This window comes from Vulpes vulpes, chromosome 2 (genome assembly GCF_048418805.1).
Source record: "Vulpes vulpes isolate BD-2025 chromosome 2, VulVul3, whole genome shotgun sequence".
NCBI lineage: Eukaryota > Metazoa > Chordata > Mammalia > Carnivora > Canidae > Vulpes > Vulpes vulpes.
Window position 1 is genome coordinate 88,769,563 of NC_132781.1, and position 24,099 is coordinate 88,793,661.

Sequence of the window (24,099 nt, forward strand, 5' to 3'; positions counted from 1 at the left end):
TACTTGAGAGAGAGAGAGAGCACAAGCAGGGAAAGAAGGAGAGGGAGGAGCAGACTGTTCCCTGAGCAGGGAGCCCAACACAGGGCTCAATCCCAAGACCCTGAAATTATGACCTGAGCCAAAGGTAGACACTTAACCAACTGAGCCGCCCAGGCGCTCCAAAGATTATACTTTCATATAAAAGCCAACTAAACAAAAATTTCCAGTTTTTCCTTAAAAAGACATAGAGAAAATAGTTCCCAAAGAATCATCATTTACCAGATGAAGAATGTATACACAGCAAGCCAAATGCTCACCTGCAGGTATGATTGGTTTCACATACTTGGGTAGAAGATTGTTCTCCAACCTTGTTTTCAATCTGATGTGAGCCTATAAACTGCACTGCTCTCTGGACAGTCTTCACTTCTGCTTCCCCTTCGTCTTCATGGAAGTGTATAGGACTGATCCCACACATATCAGGAGAAAATGAGGAATACTTGGAGCAAACACAAGTCTGTGGTAAGAATTCTACAAAAAGACCTCGGCCAATCATGAGTATGTAGCATTCTGTTTGCGAGTAAAGTGAGGCACACACCATGAAGAAACTCACAAAGAGGAAAACTCTGGTTAGATTCTAGCATGCATCTATGGTCATGTTTACTAATTATTTGCTGGAAAAGGGCAACCAGTTTTCCAGGATGCAGTCTTTGTTGATTCTTCCCCTTCTCCACCCTAATGTGGGAGTATCTCTTGGTTTAGTCCTTGGACTTTTTCTATCTACATCAACCTTTTTTGATGTTCTCACCCAGTGCAATGGCTTAAATGCTCCGTACATACCAGCGAAATCCAAAGTAATAACGTCTAGTCCAGGCCTCTCTCCTACATTTCAGAAGTGTATGTCCAATGACCAGCTCAATCTCCATAGTTGGATAACTAATGAACATTCTGTGTTAGCATATCCAAAACTGAACTTCTGATCTTCCTTCTGCAACCCCATAGGTGTTCTACTTATAGCCTTTCCCATCTCTGTTGGTGGCAATTCCTTCCTTCTAGTTTCTCAGGCCAAAACCTTAGAGTTTTCTTTGCTTTTTCTCTCACATCCCACTTGTTGGCTCTACTTTCAGAGCATATTCAGAATCTGGGAAATGGGTTGCACCAGAGACAGTGACAGTAGTCTGGCAGAGCAGCAGGTATATGTATCAAGGAATAGGCTGCATATCGGCATGTCTAGAGGCAAGGGACACTCAGCAGTATGGACAAGTAGAAGCTGCATCAGCAAAGGAGTCAGCAGATATCAGGGTCCAGCTGTGGAGTCTGGAATGTGTAAGCCAAGGCCTAGCATCTTCATAACAGATCCATGTACAAGAAGGAAGACAAAACCTCAGATAACCCAAGTGGAGCCAGCGTAATGGTCTCAGAAATAGGAAGATGTTCGCTCATCTGAAATGGACAACAGACAAGTCTGAACTAGCAATGCTGAACTATATACCTCTTCTACTGCAGGGATTTGGTCTGGAGGCTGGGATGGGGCTATACCTGCAAAGGAGGTCAAGAGGTCCCAGTTTGGAGAGACTGTGAGATACTGGGGTGGTAGTAAAGCTGGCCTAACACATTCTAACAAGATTACCAAGAAAATTTGTTTCTGGTGTACTCTGATTCCAAACGAGGACAGACAGCTGAGTGTATATACTGAGGACCTGGAGATGGTAGTTCCCAAGCTCGTGTCTTATGGGTCCCAGTAGGATTAATGCATAGAGTTAGATTGGCCTTAACGGTCAAATTTCCTCACACTAAAAAATCCTCTTCCATATGTTTTTTTGGCTTAAATGAAATAGCTTTGTCTTTCATGTGCAGCACAAATACCCAAGGAGACACCTCCAGTTCTCCAGGTTAAAGTGTAAACATTCTAGATGTTCTGAGCCAAATGAAAGGAAACCTCCAGAATCTCTAGAGGATTGATAACATAAAAGACAACAAGCGATACTTGGTTTTTTGTTTTGTTTTCTTTCCCTAGAAGGAAGAAGACTGAGGGCATCTTTTTTTTTTTTTTTTTTTTTTGACACCAGGCTGAAATTGCTTGGACAATCAAAAATGTGCTTTCCTAGAGTTGAAGCAGGGTTACAGGCTTCTATGCTGCTGTAAATTGAGGGGTCTAGACAAATCTCTGATCAAAAACACCTTTAAATATCACTCTCACCTCAGTGTCTAAAATTTCTCTATTCAAGACTCCTTTGGATTTGAGTCAAAATTCCTGGTTATTGTGCACACTGGTTTTCTGGGAGGGCTCACATGTTTCAGAATGCCTCTGCTTTTCAACCCAGCAAGCTACATTTCTGTCTCCCTGAAGGAGTCAGGTCACAAATGTTGAGCTCTATTTGGAAGAGGACACTCTGAAGAGTTCTGGAGGTGGGAGGATCAGCCAAGGACACCATCAAGAAAAGGCAGGAATTGGAGAAACAAACGTTTCCCATGTTGCTCTGCTGGAGATATTTATCTCCCTCTGGTGGTTTGAGTTCTGACATATACAGGCATTCTTTGTAAGAAACTTAGACAATCATTGGAATGAGTTTTTACTTTTTTGGGACATGAAGTTTTGTCCCTTCAACTAGAGTGATAGCATTTTGTCATGTTTTCATGGCAACTGGTTGTGTGTGTGTGTTGTAATAAATGGTAAGGGTGAGTAGGAATGGGTCACAGAGTGCTAGATAAAGATCTTGAAATGGAAACAATTCTATAAGCAAAACTGCAATAATAGCTGGAAACTAGAAATACTAAACTCTCGAGCCATGGCCTACCCATGTGTCCCATCTGGATCAAAGGGGAAATAGGGTACTTATAGCATCTCAGGATTTCATTTTATTAGTGAGGGAAAGGAGTGCCTTAGTGGAGGGAAACAGTTTGTACTGTGTTTTCATTTTTTTGTTTTTATTTTTACATATAATAGTAAATATTGTTTATGTATACTAGGTGTAAAATGGTTACCCTAGTGGAATGGAAAATTAAGAGTAAAATTTGGCATCTCTCAGGTAGCTAAGGAATGGTAGAAAGACAACTGTTTGTTTCTTCATCCCCACTCCCCAGTCCCATATTCACACATTGGAAGTTCTCCCGTTTCCTTGGCCAAGAATACAGAAGCTTAACATAGTGAAGAAACCTCATAGAACCAGAGAAGTTGTGTGTTTCCATGCAGCTAAAATCTTGCTTAATCTGAGAGGCTCAGTTCTATGAAGCCTTACAACCCTTTATTTTTAGGACTTGCAATTCTGTTCAAGAATAATTTATACAAACAACCCTAATACTTCCATTTCAGGAATGAATACAAATGAAGTTCTGCTGACTTTTGAGCCAAATTCAGAGCCATGAAGGCCTTGTCTTTGAGGCCAGAGTCAGTGCCCAGGCATCTTCAATAGTACACCCCTCCCCCCAGCATTCTTTCCAGCTGGAACAAACTTGCCTGCAAATCTTCAAATTTACAGGAAGAAAAGGAGAGATGAGAAAGGAGAATGTCCTCACATCAGCAAATTCAAGGAAAAGAAACAACAATATAAAATAAAGTAAACAAAATAACCTGAATGTATTAAAATCAAGTACTCCATAATCTTTGTTACACTGTGAAAAGGCTGAATTCCCTATTACATTAGAAGACAGAAATTATAACATACATTGTTTAGAAGAAATGTACTCAAGGGGCGCCTGGGTGGCTCACTTAAGCATCCAACTCTTCATTTTAGCTCACATTGTGATCTAATGGGTGGTGAGATTGAGCCCCACATCAGGCTCAACGCTCAGCAGGGAGTAAAATTTAAATATGTGCATTTGCTAAAGCAAAACAAAAAACCCAAAACACTTAAAATAGTAAGTACAGGATGAAAATAAAGGAATAGCTAAAGTGATCTGGCAAATGCAGGGCTGGGGGGACAGTGGTGCAAAGTTGCCACTTAACTTTAGACAAAGTAGTATTTAAGGTTAAAAATACAAAATAAAATAGAAAGTGACCTGGGACGCCTGGGTGGCTCAGTGGTTGAGCGTCTGTCTTTGGCTCAGAGTGTGATCCCAGGGTTCTAGGATTGAGTCCTGCATTGGACTCCCTGGGAGGAGCCTGCTTCTCCCTCTGCTTATATCTTTGCCTCTCTGTCTCTCATGAATAAATAAATAAAATCTTTTTAAAAAAAATAAAGTGACCTTATAATAAAGGCAGACTTTATGAAAAAGATATAATTGGCATAAATTTGTATCCACCAACAATAAAGCCAAAAAATAATTAGAAATGCAAAGAGAGGGCAACCCGGGTAGCTCAGTGGTTTAGCGCCACCTTCAGCCCAGGGCGTGATCCTGGAGACCCAGGATCGATTCCCACCTCAGGCTCCCTGCGTGGAGCCTGCTTCTCCCTCTGCCTGTGTCTCTGCCTCTCTGTGTGTCTCTCATGAATAAACAAATAAAATCTTTAAAAAAAAATGCAAAGAGAATGTAGTAAAAATGTGATTGTAGTTGGAAATCTAAGAAATTCTGTTTGGAAATTTCTAAACATGCATAAAAGAGGGAAGACTAATGTAATGACTATGTTTTCTAATGTTTTTATCACCCAGCTTCAAAGATTATTAACATGATAAAGGAGTTTTAATGTATCTCTCTCAGAATGGCCTGTTAGATAAAACAGCAAGTAAAAACAGAAATTGAACAAGGTAATTAATATAATTTAATAGATACACAGTTTCAAATACAGAAAACTTCTCATTCAACAAAGTGTGTGTGGTCTGTGTGTGTATTTTAGAGTAGGAGTATGCCTGTGGTTTAACAAAATCAATTAGAAAATGAAATTAAGAAAATAATACAATTTATGATAGCATCAAAAATAATAAAATACTTAGGAATAATATTAATCAAGGAGCTAAAAGACTTGTACACTCGAAACTACAAAACATTGCTGGAAAAAAAGTAGAGAAGACCGAAGTAAGTGGAAAAACATTCTATGTTCATGGATTAGAATATAGTATTTTAAAGATGGCAATTCTCCTCAAAGCAATATGCAGATTTAACACAATTTCTATCAAGATTTCAACTCTTCTTCCCCCTTTTTCAGAAATGGAAAAGCCAACCCTCAAATTCATATGGATCCAGGATAACCAAAACAGTCTTGAAAAAGAACAAAGTTGAGGAACTCATAGTTCCTAATTTTAACCCTTATCACAAAGCTACAGTAATGAAAATAGTGTGTTGCTGGCATACAGCTAGACATATAGATTAATAGAATAGACTTGACAGTGGGGGAGAAAACCCTTACATTTTATGATAAATTGATTTTGACAAAGGTGCCAAGATTATTCAATGGGGGAATAATAGTCTTCCAAACAAATGGTGTTAGGAGAACTGGATATCCACATCAAATGAAGGAATTTGGACACCTACTTCATACCATATGCAAAATTAAAATGGATCAAAGATGTAAATATATGAACTTAAAGTATTTTTTTAAATATGGGTAAATCTTTATGACCTTGGATTAAGCAAGGTTTTTTTGTTGTTGTGTTTTTAGTTTTTTGGGGGGGAGGGGGTTTTGGATAAAACACTAAAAACAAGCAAACAGCAAAAAAATAAATTGGATTTCACCAAAATTTAAAACTTTCCTCTGTCAAACAACACTAAAAAGAAAGTGTAGAATTGATAATAGATGTTATTAAAGAAAATGGTGGAATAAGAGGACCCTAAGCTTACCTCATCCCATGGGTGAAAGTAGATAGGACTCATGTCAATGTAAATAATCCCAAAACCGACTCAAAGACTGGCAGAACAAACTCCACAACTAAAGATAGAGAAGAGGCCACATAGAAGAGGGTAGGAAGGGTAGAGAAGCTGTTTGGGCCCAAAATAAACCATGACCATATGTGTCAGGAGGGAGCAAGGGTCACAGTGAAGGGTGAGAAACCGTAACACTGGGGAGCCCACATGGGGAAGATGAATCCCCATAACATTAGGCTTTGATAGTGAGAAGGGCTGAATTTTGTGAGTTCTTACAACCAGCAGGACTTGAAGCCTGGAATTTTAAAAAACTGGTATACTCCATCTAGGAGAGTCCAGATGGTGTTAGGAAGTGGAGGCATGCCCTTAAAGAGACAGCATAACAGAGTCAGCAGAGATAGTGTAGAAGCAGCAATTTGGAAAACCCCTAGATCACACAGGAGGGAGAGTGATTTACTCATCTCAGAGCATGTCCCGGGAGACAAGGATCATGAGAATACCCCTCCAGGAACAAAGGAGCTGACAGGTGCCATTTCCCACCTCAACCCTCCCAACATAAATACATGGCCACCTGCAAAACCCAGTGCAATGCCCACATTTGTGCCTAACTTGCTTTCACCAAGCCCCACTCCACTGTGCTTCACTGGATTCACCCTTCCCAGTCATGCTTGCCTCCATCCTGGCACTGTGGGGTCCCTCCCATAGAAGACTAGTGCAAACCTTGTCAGAAATGTGTTTTCTGACCCATGACTTTTGTAGGGCCTCAGTTCCAGTGGTGGTGGCACCACATCTCATTTAGCAAGCAGACTAACACACCTTGTTAAAATGTGCCCCACCCAGCCAGGTACCAAGCACTGCCCAAAATAGAGAAAAAGAGCCTCTATTGATGAATGGACTGAAGGAAAAATCAGCCAGAACTCAACAACAGGCACACATAGGAGACACTTCCTGAGGTGCCAGGTCCTAGAGAACAGGGGACAATGCACTGCAGGACACTATAGGACATCTTCATAAGGACATTCAAGAGCAGTAGATTAAGCTGACATTCCTAACACACAGAAGTGGACACAGAGTTCGACAAAATGAGACAGAGGAATATGTTCCAAATGAAAGAACAGGACCAAACCATAGCAAGAGACCTGAGTGAAACTAATATAAGTAATATACATGATAGAAATTCAAAGTAATGCTCATAAAGATACTGGACTTGAGAAAATAGTAGAGGAAATCAGTGAGATCCTTAAAGAGATAAAAAGAAACCAATCAGAAATTAAGAGTACAATAAATGAAATTTGAAAAATACTGGATGGAATAAATAGAAGGCTAGAGGAAGCAAGGAACAAATTAATGACCTAGAAGTCAGAGTAATGAAAACTAATCAAACTGAGTAAATGGAAGAAAGAATTATGGAAAGTGATAATAGACTTAGGTAACTCAGTGACTCCATCAAGCATAAAAACATTTACATGATAGGGAGCCCAGAATAAGAGGAGAGAGAAAAGGGAGGAGAAAAATTTGAAGAATTCATAGCTGAAAAATTTCCTAATCTGGAGAAGGAAACAGAGATCTAGATCCAGGAGGCACAGAGTTCCCTCCAAGAAATCAACCCAAGGAGATCCACACCAAAACATATATTAATTAAAATGGCAAAAAGCAGTGATAAAAATAAAATCAAAAAGAGAAAAGAAGACAGCTACATACAAGGGAAACTCAATAAGGCTGTCAGCAATTTCTCAGCAGAAACTTTTCAGGCCAGAGAGAGTGGCATGATATATTCAAGTGCTGAAAGGCAGGCAATCACTCTAATAAAAGGAGAGATAAAGAGTTCCCCAAACAAAAACTAAAGGAGTTCATGACCACTAAAACAGCCCTACAAGAAATATTAAAGGGGTTTCTGAGTGGAAAGGAAAGACCAAAAGTGAAAATATGAGAAGTAAAAAACACAAAAGCAGTAATAGTATTTATGTAAAAAAAAGGTCAAGTGATTCGTAAAATAGAAGATGTAAAATATAACACCATATACCCAAAACCTCAAGGTGGGGAGTAAATGGTTCAAACTTAAGTGATCATTAACTTAATATAGACTGTTAAATGCAGAAGATATATACAAACTGAATGGTAATAACAAATCAAAAACCAGTAATAGATATGCAAAGAATAAAGAGAAAGTAATTCAATTATATCACTAAAAAAGTCAGCAAATCATTAGAGAGCAAGAGAAGAAAGGGTCAGAGAAAAACTACAAAAACAACTACAAAACAAATAATAAAATGGCAATAAATACATATCAATAATTACTTTGAATGCAAATAGACTAAACACTTCAAAAGACATATGGTGATGGATAAAAAAATAAGACCCATCTCTATGCTGCCTCTAAGAGACTCATTTCAGACATAAAGACACCTGGAGATTGAAAGTGAGGGGAGGGTGAAACTACATGTTCCTTTCTCCATGTCTTCATATCCACACAAATGGCTATCAAAAGAAAGCCAGAGTAGCAATACTTATATTGGACAAAATATACTTTATTTTAATTTTTTTGAAAGGGAGGAGATGGGGCAGAGGGACAAGAGAGAGAGAATCTTTTTTTTTTTTTTTTTTTTTTTTTTTTGAGAGAGAGAGAGAATCTTAAGCAGGATCCAGACACAATGTCCAGCATAGAGCCAACCCCAGGCTCAATCTCACAGCCCTGAGATCATGCCCTGAGCCAAAATCAAGAGTTGGGCACTTAACCAATTGAACCACACAGGTGCCCCATCAGACAAAATAGACTTTATTTTTTTTTTTTTTTTTTTTTTTAAATATGGAACGCTTCACGAATTTGCGTGTCATCCTTGCGCAGGGGCCATGCTAATCTTCTCTGTATCGTTCCAACAAAATAGACTTTAAAACAAAGACTATACAATAGACAAAGAAGGACACTATATAATAATAATGGGGACAGTCCAACAAAAAGACCTAACAATTGTAAATATTTCTGCACCCAAAATGGGATACCCAAATACATAAAACAGTTAATAAACATAAAGGAGCTAATTGATATTAATACAATAAGGGTAGGGGAATTAGCACTCCACTTACATCAATGGACAGATAATCCAAACAGAAAATGAATAAGGAAACAGTGACTTTGACACACTGGACCAGATGGATTTAACAGATATATTCAGAACATTCCATGCTAGGGTACACCCAGCTGGCTCAGTTAATGGAGTGTGCAACTCTTGATCTTGGACTTATGAGGTTGAGCCCCACATTAGGTGTAGAGATTACTTAATAAAATAAAAAATAAAATAACATTCAATCCCCAAACAGCAGAATACACATTCTTTTCAATCCACATAGAGCATTCTCCTGAATAGATCACATATTATGCCACAAAACAAGCCTCAACAAATTCAGAAAGATCAAAGTCTTACCAGGCATCTTTTCTGACAATTACAGTATAAAAATAGAAGTCAAACACAAGAAAAAAAAAATCAGGAAAGAGTGCAACTACATGGAGCTTAAATAACGTGCTACTGAACAATGAATGGGTCAATCAAGAAATTAAAAAATAAAAAATTACATGGAGACAAATGAAAGTAACACAATGGTCCAAGATGCAGCGGGAATGTTCTGAGGGGGAAGTTTATAGCAATACAGGCTACCTCAAGAAGCAAGAAAAATCTCCAGTAAAGAACTGAACCTTACCTAAGGAAACTAGAAAAAGAATAACAGGGCAGCCTGGGTGGCTCAGCGGTTTAGCGCTGCCTTCAGCCCAGGGCGTGATCTTGGAGACTCGGGATCGAGTCCCACGTCAGGTTCCCTGCATGGAGCCTGCTTCTCCCTCTGCCTGTGTCTCTGCCTCTCTCTCTCTGTGTATCTCATGGATAAATAAATAAAATCTTAAAAAAAAAAAAAAAGAAAAAGAATAACAAATCTTTAAAACCAGTAGAAGGAAGGAAATAATAAGGATTAGAACCAAAATAAATAATATAGAAACTAAAAAAAAAACAATAGGATTCATGAAACCAGGAGCTGGTTCTTGAAAAGATCAACTTTGGGATCCCTGGGTGGCGCAGCGGTTTGGCGCCTGCCTTTGGCCCAGGGCGTGATCCTGGAGACCCGGGATCGAATCCCACGTCAGGCTCCCGGTGCATGGAGCCTGCTTCTCTCCCTCTGCCTATGTCTCTGCCTCTCTCTCTCTCTGTGACTATAATAAATAAATAAAAATTAAAAAAAAAACAAAAAACAAAACAAAAGATCAACTTTTAGCCAGACTCATAAAAAGAGAGAGAAAGAAAGAGGACCTAAATAAACAAAATCATTAATAAAAGAGGAAAAATAACAACCAACACCCCAGAAATACAAAATTGTAAGAGAATATAATGAAAAATAATATGCCAATAAGTTGGACAACCTAGGAGAAATGGGTAAATTCCTAGAAATATATAAACTACCAAAACTGAAACAGGAAGAAATAGGAAATTTGAACAGACCAATTACCAACAAAGAAATTGAATCTGTAATATCTCCCAAAAATCAAAAGTCCAGGACCAGATGGCTTCACAGATGCATTCTACCAAACATTTAAAGAATTAATACCCATTCTTTTCAAAGTATTCAAAAAAAAAATAGAAGAGGAAGAAAAATACCAAGTTAATTCTATGAGACCAGTATCACCCTGATACCAAAACCAGAAAAGACACATAAAAAGGACAATATCTCTCTGAATATGGCAAAAATCCTCAACAAACTACTAGCAAATTGAGTCCGACAATATATTAAAAAATCATTCACCACAATCAACTGGGTTTTATCCCTGTGATGCCAGGGTGTTCATTATTCCCAAATCAATCAACATGATGTATCTTATTAACAAGAGAAAAGATAAAAAACCATGTGATCATTTCAATGGATGCAGAAAAAGCACTTGACAAAGTACAACATATATTCATCATAAAAAGAACCTTCAACAAAGTAGTGTTAGAGAATGTACCTCAACATAACAAAGACCATATATGGAAAACTCCCAGTGAACATCATACTCAATAGGGAAAAACTGAGAGCTTTTCCCCTAAGGTCAAGAATAAGACAAGGATGTCCACTTTCATCATTTTTATTCAACATAATACTGGAAGCCCTCAGCCACAGCAGGTAGACAACAAAAAGAAATAAAAGGCATCCAGGAGCACCTGGGTGGCTCACTGGTTGAGCATCTGCCTTCGGCTCAGGGCATGATCCTGGCTGGGGTCATGGGATTGAACCTGCATCAGGCTCCCCATGGGGGGTGTGCTTCTCCCTCTGCCTATGTCTCTACCTCTTTCTCTGTGTCTCTCATGAATAAATAAATAAAATCTTAAAAAAAAAATCTTAAAAAAAGAAAAGGCATTCAAATTGGTAAGGAAGAAGTAAAACTTTCACTGTTTGCATATGACATGATATTTTATATGGAAAACCCTAAGCACTCCACCAAAATACTACTAGAACTGATAATTCAGTAAAATCACAGTATATAAATTGAAGGTATAGAAATCTGTTGCATTCCTATACACTAAAAATGAAGCAGCAGAAAATGAAGTTAAGAAAGTAATCCTGGGCAGCCCCGGTGGCGCGGCAGTTTAGCACTGCCTGCAGCTCAGGGTGTGATCCTAGAGACCCTGGATCAAGTCCCACATCAGGCTCTCTGTGTGACACCTACTTCTCCCTCTGCCTGTATCTGCCTCTCTCTCTCTCTCTCTCTCTCTCTCTCTGAATAAATAAATAAAATTTTAAAAAAAAGAAAGAAAACAATCCCATTTATGACTGCACACATACACAAAAGGAATAAACTTAACCAAAGGGGTGAAAAATTTGTACTCTGGAAACTATAAAACTGATTAAAGAAATTGAAGATTACACCAAAAAGAAAGACATCCCATGCTCATGGATTGGAAGAACAAATATTTTTAAAATGTCTATACCTCAGAAAACAATCTATGGATGTAATGCAATCCCAATCAAAATACCAATAGCAAAAAAAAAAAAAAAAAAAAAACAATAGCATTTTTTCACAGAACTAGAACAAAAAAATCGTAAAATTTGTATGTAAACAGACAAGACCCCAAATAGTCAAAACAATCTTGAAAAACAAAAACAAAATTGGAAGTATCACAATTCCAGACTTTAAATTATATTACCTAGCTGTAGTAATCAAAACAGTATGATACTGGCATAAAAATAGGCACATAGATCAATAGAATAGAAAATGCCAAAATAAACTCACAATTATATGGTCAATTAAACTTCAACAAAAATGGAAATTATATACAAAGGGAAAAGTTTCTTCAACAACTGTTGTTGGAAAAACTGGACAGCTACATGCAAAAGAATGAAACTGAACGGTGGAGCCTCCAGTCTCCTGGAGTCACTAACAGAGGAAGTGTGCCCCGGGGGAGAGCTCACTACAGACTAGGCTGATCTTGGTAAAGGGCTGGAGCGCGCTGGGCAGAGTCTCGGGGGGAATCTCAGGCAGCAGCTCCAGAGGGGGCTGTGCCCTGCTGCCTTTCGGAGCCCACCCCGGGAGCGCAATTCCAGCAGCACAGGCCCTGGATCCTACGGCACCGAGTGGACACAGCCCAGGATTCTGCACTCCCCCCGAGACAGGCAGAGGTGGGGAGAGCACAGAACAGCAAGGACTCTCCTGCCACCAGGTGCCGCCAAGCTGTGCAGATCAGTGCCCCCCACCATCCTGGGAGGATCCAGGCCAGTGCAGAGTGGGAGAATGCAGTAGTTACTGTGGGAGCTAACTCCGGAGCTGGAGAGCTGACTGCCCCAGTGTTGTTGTTCCTCCTGGTGTCACCCTGGGAGGGGCGGGACTGGGAGGGAACAGGGGCCTCACAGGATAAACAGCTCCCACTGAGCTGTGTACCTGGCAGGGGGCGGGGCAGCTCCCCCAGCTACACACACCTGAGAATCAGCACAGCATGCCCCTCCCCCAGAAGACCAGCTGGAAAGACAGGGGAAGGGCAAGTTCTTGACCAAGCAGCACTGGAAAGCTCCAGGGGAAGTCGGGGGATTTACAGTACATAGAACTAGAGAATACCCCTCCTCTTTCTTTCTTTCTTTCTTTCTTTCTTTCTTTCTTTCTTTCTTTCTTTCTTTTCTTTCTTTTCTTTCTTTCTTTCCTTTCTTTCTTTCTTTCCTTTCTTTCTTCCTTTTTCCAGTACAAGTCGTTTTTAGCCACTCTGCACTGAGCAAAATGACTAGAAAGAACTCCTCACAAAAGAAAGAATCAGAAACAGTACTCTCTGCCACAGAGTTGCAGAATTTGGATTACAATTCGATGTCAGAAAACCAATTCAGAAGCACAATTATGAAGCTACTGGTGGCTCTGGGAAAAAGCATAAAGGATTCAAGAGACTTCATGACTGCAGAATTTAGATCTAATCAGGCCAAAATTAAAAATCAATTAAATGAGATGCAATCCAAACTGGAGGTCCTAACGACGAGGGTTAATAAGGTAGAAGAAAGAGTGAGTGACATAGAAGACAAGTTGATGGCAAGGAAGGAAGCTGAGGAAAAAAGAGAAAAGCAATTAAAAGATCATGAGGAAAGGTTAAGGGGAAAATGACAGTCTTAGAAGGAAAAGTCTACATTTAATTGGGGTTCCAGAGGGTGCCGAGAGGGACGGAGGACCAGAAAACATTTTTGAACAAATCATAGCTGAGAACTTCCGTAATTTCAGGAGGGAAACAGGCATTCAGGTCCAGGAGATAGGTTCCCCCCTAAAATCAATAAACACTGTCCAACACCTCGACATTTAATAGTGAAACTTGTAAATTCCAAAGGTAAAGAAAAGATCCTTAAAGCAGCAAGAGACGAAAGATCCCTAACTTATATGGGGAGAAATATCAGATTAACAGCAGACCTCTCCACAGAGACCTGGCAGGCCAGAAAGGGCTGGCAGGATATATTCAGGGTCCTAAATGAGAAGAACATGCAGCCAAGAATACTTATCCAGCAAGGCTCTCATTCAGAATAGGAGAGATAAAGAGCTTCCAAGATAGGCAGAAACTGAAAGAACATGTGACTGCCAAACCAGCTCTGTAAGAAATATTAAGGGGGACTCTGTAAAAGAAAGAGGATGACCAAAGAAATAATCCACAAAAACAGGGACTGAATAGGTATTATGATGACACTAAATATCTTTCAAAAGTAACTCTGAATGTAAATGGGCTTAATGATCCCATCAAAAGGCGCAGGATTTCAGACCAGATAAAAAAAGCAAGACCCATCTATTTGCTGTCTACAAGAGACTCATTTTAGACCTAAGGACACCTACAGCCTGAAAATGAAAAGTTGGAGAACCATTTACCATTCAAATGGTCCTCAAAAGAAAGCAGGGGTAGCAATCCTCATATCAGATAAAGTTTATCCCAAAGACTGTAGTAAGAGATGAAGAGGGACACCATATCATACTTAAGGGATCTATCCAACAAGAGGACCTAACAATCATGAATATTTATGCCCCTAATATGGGAGCTGCCAAGTATATCAATCAATTAATAACCAAAGTAAAGACATACTTAGATAATAATACACTAATACTGGGGGACTTCAACATGGTGCTTTCTGCAAATGACAGATTTTCTAAGCGCAACATCTCCAAAGAAACAAGAGCTTTAAATGATACACTGGGCCAGATGGATTTCACAGATATTTACAGAACTTTACATCCAAATGCAACTGAATACACATTCTTCTCTAGTGCACATGGAACTTTCTCCAGAATAGGCCACATACTGGGTCACAAATCAGGTCTCAACTGATACCAAAAGATTGGGATTGTCCCCTGCATATTTTTAGACCATAATGCTTTAAAACTTGAACTCAATCACAAGAAGAAATTTGGAAGAAACTCAAACACGTGGAGGTTAAAGAGCATTCTGCTAAAAGATGAAAGGGTCAATCAGGAAATTAGAGAAGAATTAAAAACATTCATGGAAAGTAATGAGAATGAAGATACAACCATTCAACATCAAAAGCAGTCCTAAGAAGGAAATACATTGCAATACAAGCCTCCTCAAAAAATTGGAAAAAAAACTCAAATACACAAGCTAACCTTGCACCTAAAGGAACTGGAGAAAGAATGGCAAATAAAACCTACACCCAGCAGAAGAATAGAGTTAATAAAGATTTGAGCAGAACTCAATGAAATAGAGACCAGAGGAACTGTAGAACAGATCCACAAAACCAGGAGTTGGTTCTTTGAAAGAATTAGTAAGATAGCTAAACCATTAGCCAGCCTTATTAAAAAGAAAAAAGACTCAAATTAATAAAATAATGAATGAAAAAGGAGAGATCACAACCAACACCAAGGAAATACACATGATTTTAAAAACATTATGAGCAGCTATATGACAATAAATTAGGCAATCTAGAAGAAATGGACGCATTTCTGGAAAACCACAAACTACCAAAACTGGAACAGGAAGAAAGAGAAAACCTGAACAGGCCAATAACCAGGGAGGAAATTGAAGCGGTCATCAAAAACCTCCCAAGACACGAAAGTCCAGGACCAGATGGCTTCCCAGGAGAATTCTATCAAATGTTTAAAGAAGAAACAATACCTATTCTACCAAAGCTGTTCTGAAAGATAGAAAAGGATGGAGTACTTCCAAACTCATTTTATGAGGCCAGAATCACCTTAATTCCAAAACCAGGCAAAGACCCCACCAAAAAGGAGAATTATAGACCAATATCCCTGATGAACACAGGTGCAAAAATGCTCAACAAAATACTAACCAATAGGATCCAACAGTACATTAAGAAAATTATTCACCATGACCAAGTAGGATTTATCCCCAGGATACAAGGCTGGTTCACATTGCACTGCAACATGATAGACCATATCAACAAGAGAAAAATCAAGAACCATATGATCCTCTCAATAGATGCAGAGAAAGCATTTGACAAAATACAGCATCCATTCCTGATCAAAACTCTTCAGAGTGTACGGATACAGGGAACATTCCTCAGCATCTTAAAAACCATCTACAAAAAGCCCACAGCAAATATCATTCTCAATGGGGAAACACTGGGAACCTTTCCCCTAAGATCAGGAACACGACAGGGATGTCCACTCTCACCACTGCTATTCAACATAGTACTAGAAATCCTGGCCTCAGCAATCAGGCAACAAAAAGAAATAAAAAGCATTCAAATTGGCAAAGAAGAAGTCAAACTCCCCCTCTTTGCAGATGACATGATACTGTAAAAAAAAAAAAGCCTCCATCCCAAGGTTGCTAGAACTCATACAGCAATTTGGCAGTGTGGCAGGATACAAAATCAATGCCCAGAAATCAGTGGCATTTCTATATACTAACAATGAAACTGAAGAAAGAGAAATTAAGGAGTCGATCCCATTTACAATTGCACTCCAAAGCGTAAGATACCTAGGAACAAACCTAACCAAAGAAGTAAAGGATCTATACCCTAAAAACTACAAAACACTTCTGAAAGAAATTGAGGAAGACACAAAGAGATGGAAAGATATTCCATGCTCATGGATTGGAAGATTAAATACTGTGAAAATGTCAATGCTACCCAGGGCAATTTACACATTTAATACAACCCCTATCAAAATACCATGGACTTTCTTCAGAGAGTTTGAAAAAATCATCTTAAGATTTTTGTGGAATCAGGGTAGCCTGGGTGGCTCAGCAGTTTAGCGCCACCTTCAGCCCAGGGCGTGTTCCTGGAGACCTGGGATCGAGTTCCACATCAGGCTCCCTACGTGGACCCTGCTTCTCCCTCTGCCTGTGTCTCTGCCTCTCTCTCTCTCTCTCTTTCTGTGTGTGTGTGTGTGTGTGTGTGTGTGTGTGTGTGTCTCATGAATTAAAAAAAAAAAAAAGATTTGTGTGGAATCATAAAAGACCCCAAATAGCTAGGGGAATATTGAAAAAGAAAACCAGAGCCAGGGGCAACACACTGCCAGATTTCAGGTTGTACTATAAAGCTGTGATCATCAAGACAGTGTGGTACTGGCACAAAACCAGACACATAGATCAATGGAACAGAAGAAGGAACCCAGAAACGGACCCTCAACTCTATGGTCAACTAATATTCAACAAAGCAGGAAAGATTATCCGCTGGAAAAAGGACAGTCTCTTCAATAAATGGTGCGGGAAAATTGGACAGCCACGTGCAGAAGAATGAAACTGGACCATTCTCTTATACACAAAGATAAACTCAAAATGGATGAAAGATCTAAATGTGAGACAGGAATCCATCAAAATCCTAGAGGAGAACACAGGCAACACCCTTTTCGAACTTGGCCACAGCAACTTCTTGCAAGATACATCCAAGAAGGCAAGAGAAAGAAAAGCGAAAATGAACTATTGGGACTTCATCAAGATAAGAAGCTTTTGCACAGCAAAGGATACAGTCAACAAAACTAAAAGACAACCTACAGAATGGTAGAAGAGATTTGCAAATGACATATCAGATAAAGGGCTAGTATCCAAGATCTGTAAAGAACTTATTAAACTCAACAGCAAAGAAACAATCCAATCATGAAATGGGCAAAAGATATGAACAGAAATTTCACAGAGAAAGACATAGACATGGCCAACAAGCATATGAGAAAATGCTCCATATCACTTGCCATCAATCAAAACCACAATGAAATACCACCTCACGCCGGTGAGAATGGTGAAAATTGACAAGACAGGGAACATCAAATGTTAGGATGTGGAGAAAGGGGAACCCTCTTGCACTGTCGGTGGGAATGTGAACTGGTACAGCCACTCTGGAAAACTGTGTGGAGGTTCCTCAAAGAGTTAAAAATAGAACTGCCAGGCAGCCCCGGTGGCTCAACTGTTTAGCGCTGCCTTTGGCTTAGGGCGTGGTCCTGGGGACCAGGGAACAATTCCCATGTCGGGCTCCCTGCAGGGAGCCTGCTTCTCCCTCTGCCTATGTCTCTGCCTCTCTCTCTCTCTTTCTCTCTCTCTGTGTCTCTCATAAATAAATGAATAAATAAAATCTTTAAAAAAATAAAATAGAACTGCCCTATGACCCAGCAGTTGCACTGCTGGGGATTTACCCCAAAGATACAGATGCAGTGAAAGGGAAGGACACCTGCGCCCCAATGTTTATAGCAGCAATGTCCACAATAGCCAAACTGTGGAAGGAGCCTCGGTGTCCATCGAAAGATGAATGGATAAAGAAGATGTGGTTTATGTATACAATGGAATATTACTCAGCTGTTAGAAACGACAAATACGCACCATTTGCTTCAATGTGGATGGAACTGGAGGGTATTATGCTGAGTGAAGTAAGTCAATCAGAGAAGGACAAACATTATATAGTCTCATTCATTTGGGAAATATAAAAAATAGTGAAAGGGAATAAAGGGCAAAGGAGAGAAAATTAGTGTGAAATAGCAGTGAGGGTGACAGAACATGAGAGACACCTAACTGGGAAACGAACACGGGGTGGTGGAAGGGATGTGGGTGGGGGGTTGGGGTGAGTGGGTGACAGGCACTGAGGGGGGCACTTGACGGGATGAGCCCTGGGTGTTATGCTATATGTTGGCAAATCGAACTCCAATAAAAAACATATACAAAAAAACGTGGTATATGAAGAAAAAGAAGAGGAGGAGGAAGAAGAAAAGGGGGAGGAGAAGGAGGAGGAGAATAAATATATACAAAATATTATTCAGTCATAAAAAAGAATGAAATCTTGCCATTTGGAACAACATGAATGGAGCTGAAGAGTATAATGGTAAGCAGAATAAGTCAGAGAAGGACAAATACGATTTCATTCATACATGGAATTTAAGAAACAAAGCAAATGAGCAAAGGAAAACGAGAGAGAGACAAACCAAGAAACAGACCTTTAAGTGAGGAGAACAAACTGAGTTACTGAGGGGAGGTGGATTTGGATATGGGTGAAATGGGTGAAGAAGGTTAAGTGTACAGTTACCATGATGAGCACTGAGTAATGTATAGAATAGCTGAATCACTATAAGTACACTTGAAACGAATACAACACTGCTTGTTAACAATATTGGAATTAAAATGTAAAATTTTATAAGTATAGGGTTACATCACCAAATGAGAGAAAATACTTGTGACTCATATCAGATAAGGGTCTGTTATCAAAAATATATAAAGAACTTTTACAACTCAATAATAAAAAGACTACTAGTCCAATTTAAAAGGGCACAATATTTGAACATTTTTCCAAATCAAATATACAAATGGCCAATAAGTACATGAGAAAGATGCTCAATATCATTAGTAGATAAATGCAAATCAATGAGATGAGGTAACACCTCTACCCAGTAGGATGGTTATGATAACAAACATTAGTGAAGATGTGGAGAGATAGGAACCCTTTGCTTATAGAAATGTAAAATGGTGTGACTACTTCGGCAAATTTACCAGTCCCACAATAATTTAAAGTTGTAATTACCATGTGATCCAGGAATTCCCTCCTGGGTATCTTACCCAAGAGAACTGAAAACTTACATTCATACAATAATGTGTATACAAATGTTAATAGGAGCAGTATTATGAATTAATACTGCAGGATAAGGGGCAAGAATCCAAATATCCATTAACTAAAGAATGGATAAATGAAATGTAGTATATCCATACAATAGAATATTATTCAGCCACACAAAGGAATGAAGTTCTAACACATGCTACCATATGGACAAACCTTAAAAACATTAGCCAAGTGAAAGAAGACAGTCACAAAAAACTACATGATGATTTCATTTATGTGAAATGTCCAGAATAAATACATCCATAGTGCCAGAAAATAATTTAGTAGTTATCATGGGCTAGGCAAAGGGGGAATGTGGGGCAATTGCTAATGGGTTTGAGGTGGTTTTTTTGAGAGATAAAAAAATCTACAGTCTGTGGTAGGGATGATAGTTGCACAACATTGTGAGTACATTAAAAATCATTTAATTATATACTTTATGGAATGTAAAATATATCTCTAATTTTATGGCATATGAAGTATATCAATAAAAAAGCTAAATATATGTATGAGAAAGATCAATAATAGAGAACATCTTAACTAAAAATATGGAACATTTAATAGCGTAGGGTGACAAGATTGTAGCTACACTGTGGTGAGCATAGTATAACGTATAACCTTGTATGTCAAACTAGTGTAACATTGTGTGTGAACTATATTCAAATAAGAGAGTTTTTTAATGGAAGGTTTACTGGCTATGTTATAACAATTCAATTAGATAGTAGATAATAAAGATAGATAATACAAAGATAGCTAAAATCATCTTAAAAACTTGGAAATTAAGAAATACTTTCCACCCCAGTGATCTGATAATTCTAAGTGCTAATGAGGATTCAGAACTATGGAACTCTCATGTGTTGCTGGTGGGAACATAACTGGCACAGACACTATGGAAAACTTTTTGGCAGTTTCTAAAAAAGTTGAACACATACTTATCATATGACCCACTCTTGGGTATTTACCTAAGTGAAATGAAAACCTGTGTTCACACAGAAACCTCTATGGGCACTTTCCTACCTGCTTTATTAATAATTGCCAAAACCTGAAAAAAAAGTAATTGCCAAAACCTGGAAACAACCCAAATATCCATCAACTGCTGAGTGCATGGTGGTACATCCATGCAATGGAATACTACTTAGCAATAAAAATAAATGAGCTATTGATACAAGCAGCAATGTGGATGAATCTCGAATGTATTATGTTAACTGAAAGAAGCCAGATGCAAAAGCCACAAACTATATGATTCCATTTATATGGCCTTCTGGAAAAGACAAAACTATAGGGATGGAGACTAAATCAATGATTACTAGGGTTTAAGACTTAGTGGAGGGTGTCACTCAAAGTGATAACACAAAGGAATTACCTGGGGAGAGGGGACTGTTTGATGAACTGTTCTTTATCTCCATTGTGGTGGTTGTTAGATGACATTTGTCAAAATCTATAGAACTGTATACGAAACAGAGTGAATTTTACTAGGTAAATTAAAAAATAAAGGGAAACATCTTCCAAAGTAACCCTTGGATCAAAAAAGGAATAAAAATCAAAGTTAAAGATTCTAGAACACTTTGTGCCAAAATATATATAGGACACAGTTAAAACTATATTCCAAAGAAAAATTATAACTTTAAATGCCTTCATTATTGAAGAATAAAAAATAAAAAATAACTTAGCACTCATTTTTATAAGTTAAATGAGAACAATAAGAATAAAAAAGTGCAAAAAAGGAATTAAAAATATGAAATCTGAAATCAATAAAAAGAAACCCAAATTTTTCTTACAAGGACAAATAAATCCTAGGGCTATTTGTAAACTGAATTATGGAGAAATCCCTCATGAGCTTGATTATAGGTTGAGAAAGGAGAAAGACATAACCATATATACACAGATATTAAAATAATTTGAAGAGAATATTTCTTCAACTCGTTGACAAAAATTGAAAACTTAGAGGTAATGGATGCTTTCTTAGGAAAAATATAATTGTCACTATAGACTCAAGAATAACAGAACAGTTACTATAGAAAAAATTGGAGAGTTGATTGACAATCTGCCAGTCACACATGATTTCACAGTTGAGTTCTATCTAGTTTTTAAAGAAGAGTTCATTCCAATATTATTTAAACTATTCCAGGCCATAAGACTAATTCATTCATTTGTTTATGAATCTTGCAAAATTTACATCAAAGCCTGATAGACAAACCAAAAAATGAAATTACAAATCAAATCTCCTTTATACAGATGCAAAAATACTGAATAAAATCAAATTCAATCAAAAGGCATATAAAAAATGATAAATTCTGGCAAGTAATGTAAGGTTGATTCAGTATCAGGAAATCTATTGATATAATCCAATCACAAAGTAAAGAATAAGAATCTCTATAATCATATCAATAATTGCTGCAAGTCATTTGATAATAATCAGTATTTATTTTAAGACTCAATAAAATAGGAATAGAATGAAAGAAAACTATACTTGAATGTAATTATACCAAATTTATCTGAGCTAAAAACAAAAGCTAACAATAAAATCTATTATTGATAATACACTTTCATGGTCCTACATTCTTTGCAAAACTCTTTCAGAAGCATCATCTCACATTGTTCTCACATCTCCATAAATCCAGTTAAAGAACAAATTTTAATTATTCTCCTCATTTTTCATGTTTGTAAAGGAAAGAACGTTGTCTATGCCCTCCCTGCAGACCCACACAGTGATTACAGTCCCACTTCTGGCTGAATTGTCAAGCTGGCAAAGCAGCAGAGCAACATGGAAACTTGGTCAAGGTTTCCAGCTCTGTTCTCTTGCCTGTATCCAAGAGAGAAAACACTGGAACTATCCACGTTACAGGGAAGTAGAATCTGGGCCTCTGACTGTTGAGTTATATTTTTGTTGTGATCTAGTTCCCCTTGAGGGAAGAAAATAAAAATGATCATCTGTTCAGGGTTTACCCTTTTTGATGAATTCTCATCTTTTATAATTTCAAACATGCAATAATGTTGTAAGCATAGTACAAGGAATCCTGTTATGCCCCCTCTAAGATACACCAATTATTTACATTTTGCCCAAATTTCTTTATTATTTACTCTGTAAACTTTTTCCTCCTGAACAGATTGAGAATAAGTTGCTGAAGTTATCCACCTTTCTCCCTAAATACCTCAGGGTATTGACTCTCACAGAACAAAAACCTGGAGGAAATTTAACGTTTATGTACCATTATCTAATAAAAAAAAACCATATTCAAATTTCATACTTTTCTCATCCAGAATCAAAGCCCAGATTATGTACTATCATTTGTTTGTTCTATTTTAACCTGGAAACATGTCTCAATCTTTCCTTGTCTCCCTTGACCATATTCTTGAAGAGTAGGAGGCAGTTTTGTGGGTGTGCCTGAGAAGGAGAAACGGAGCTGGCTGGCTGCCATCACTTAGGCCCCAGTGTTGTTCTGAGCCAGTCGGGCACTCACCAAAAGGTTGTGGTGTTCTCCTGCTGAACACCAACCACCTCACAAAACACCCACAGTACTGAGGCTACTCTGTGACCATGCTGGATTATGACAAAAACAAAACCAGTCTATAATCCCATCTGAACACAGACAAAACACATCCATTGCCAAAACCACAAAACACCAACTACCTCCCTCTTTGGCCAATATGATTGACTGCTGCCTTACCAATTACAGCTTGAGCCTGCCCTCTTTGTGGAGAAAATTATTAAGTTGCCCAATTATAACCCACTGCTGCTTCATGACAATATCCAATCCAAAGCAAAGCCCTACTTCCTGAAGCCCTCCTCCAAGCCACACCATTAGGGCCCAAATCCTATAAATCATCTCTAACACCCTCTGACCAAGCTCCGCACGTTGCAGGGTGTGCACTCTCCCTCATCCAGACTACAGCTAAGGCCCACTTCATCACAGACATGCTGCTGCCAGTCTTAGATGCAGGGCATGGACCCCCTCAACTAGGGCTTGTTTGATGTTTCCTCACGATTAGATTCAGGTTAAGGTGGGGTCTGCCAGGCTTCTCCACTCTAGTTATTATTTTTCCCTTTGTAACTAGGAAGCAATTTGTGGGGATATACTCTAAGACTATGTCAAATATCCTTCATTAAACTGTCATCTTCTGGTTGGCTTGATTCCTTGAAGTAATGACTCTGGATGCAGACTCTTCCTAATTCATAGCCTATCTGCTCAGTTTCTTTGTTGCAACAATAATGCTTTCCCCATCGACTGTGATTGATTCACATTTTGGATTCACGTAAAGATGTAAGGCCTGACTCCTGAAAGGGACTGTGGTCTTAGGCCTAGACACCAGACTTGTTTCTGCAGTTTCCAATCAAGATGAAACTGACCTTCAGGACATTATTTGGTGCAGTCTGTGTTTTCAGGAACATGGGAGTTTGAAAATACCTCTTCTCACATTTTCTTCCCTTTAGCGAGAAAAGAAAACAGTGTGCACTGCCCAAGTAAGGTTCCTAGACAGCTGGGCACCGAGAACCTGCCAGTGCCCCACCTGGAACAAGGGAAAATTTCAAGAAATGAGTTTCACCAGTATGGGACACCACTTGGGGTGGGCCCGAAGCAGAGGGGCTCTCCAGGCTGTTGTTTCACTCAGCCCTCCAGCCCTTGTTTGCAAAGGCAGCTGATGAAAGAGGGGAGATGGTGCAGATCTCAGCTGGCAATTCTTTTTGCCCTCTTTCCCATCAGTCAAGAACTGCTAGGCTCCCAACAGTGGGCAGCCAGGAACACTGGACTGTGCCGGGAAGAACCATCCCACTGGACAGCTGGGCCTGCAGGGAGCCAGCAGCCCCCACCATTGCAAGCTTAGGAACCTGGCCCCACCCCAGCTGCCTCAGTCCAAGCCCAGGGA

General features: G+C 38.8%; 1 long non-coding RNA gene and 1 other non-coding gene across 2 annotated transcripts in view; one reads left to right on the top strand and one right to left on the bottom strand.

Annotated features, from left to right (window-relative positions):
- Nucleotides 1–24,099, top strand: part of LOC140597901 (uncharacterized) — a 37,585-nt gene that overhangs the window by 317 nt on the left and 13,169 nt on the right. The gene's annotated exons all lie outside the window — the stretch shown is intronic.
- On the bottom strand, nucleotides 8,516–8,619 carry LOC112921673 (U6 spliceosomal RNA). Its single transcript, XR_003235287.2, has one exon. It is a non-coding gene; the product is annotated as a U6 spliceosomal RNA (small nuclear RNA).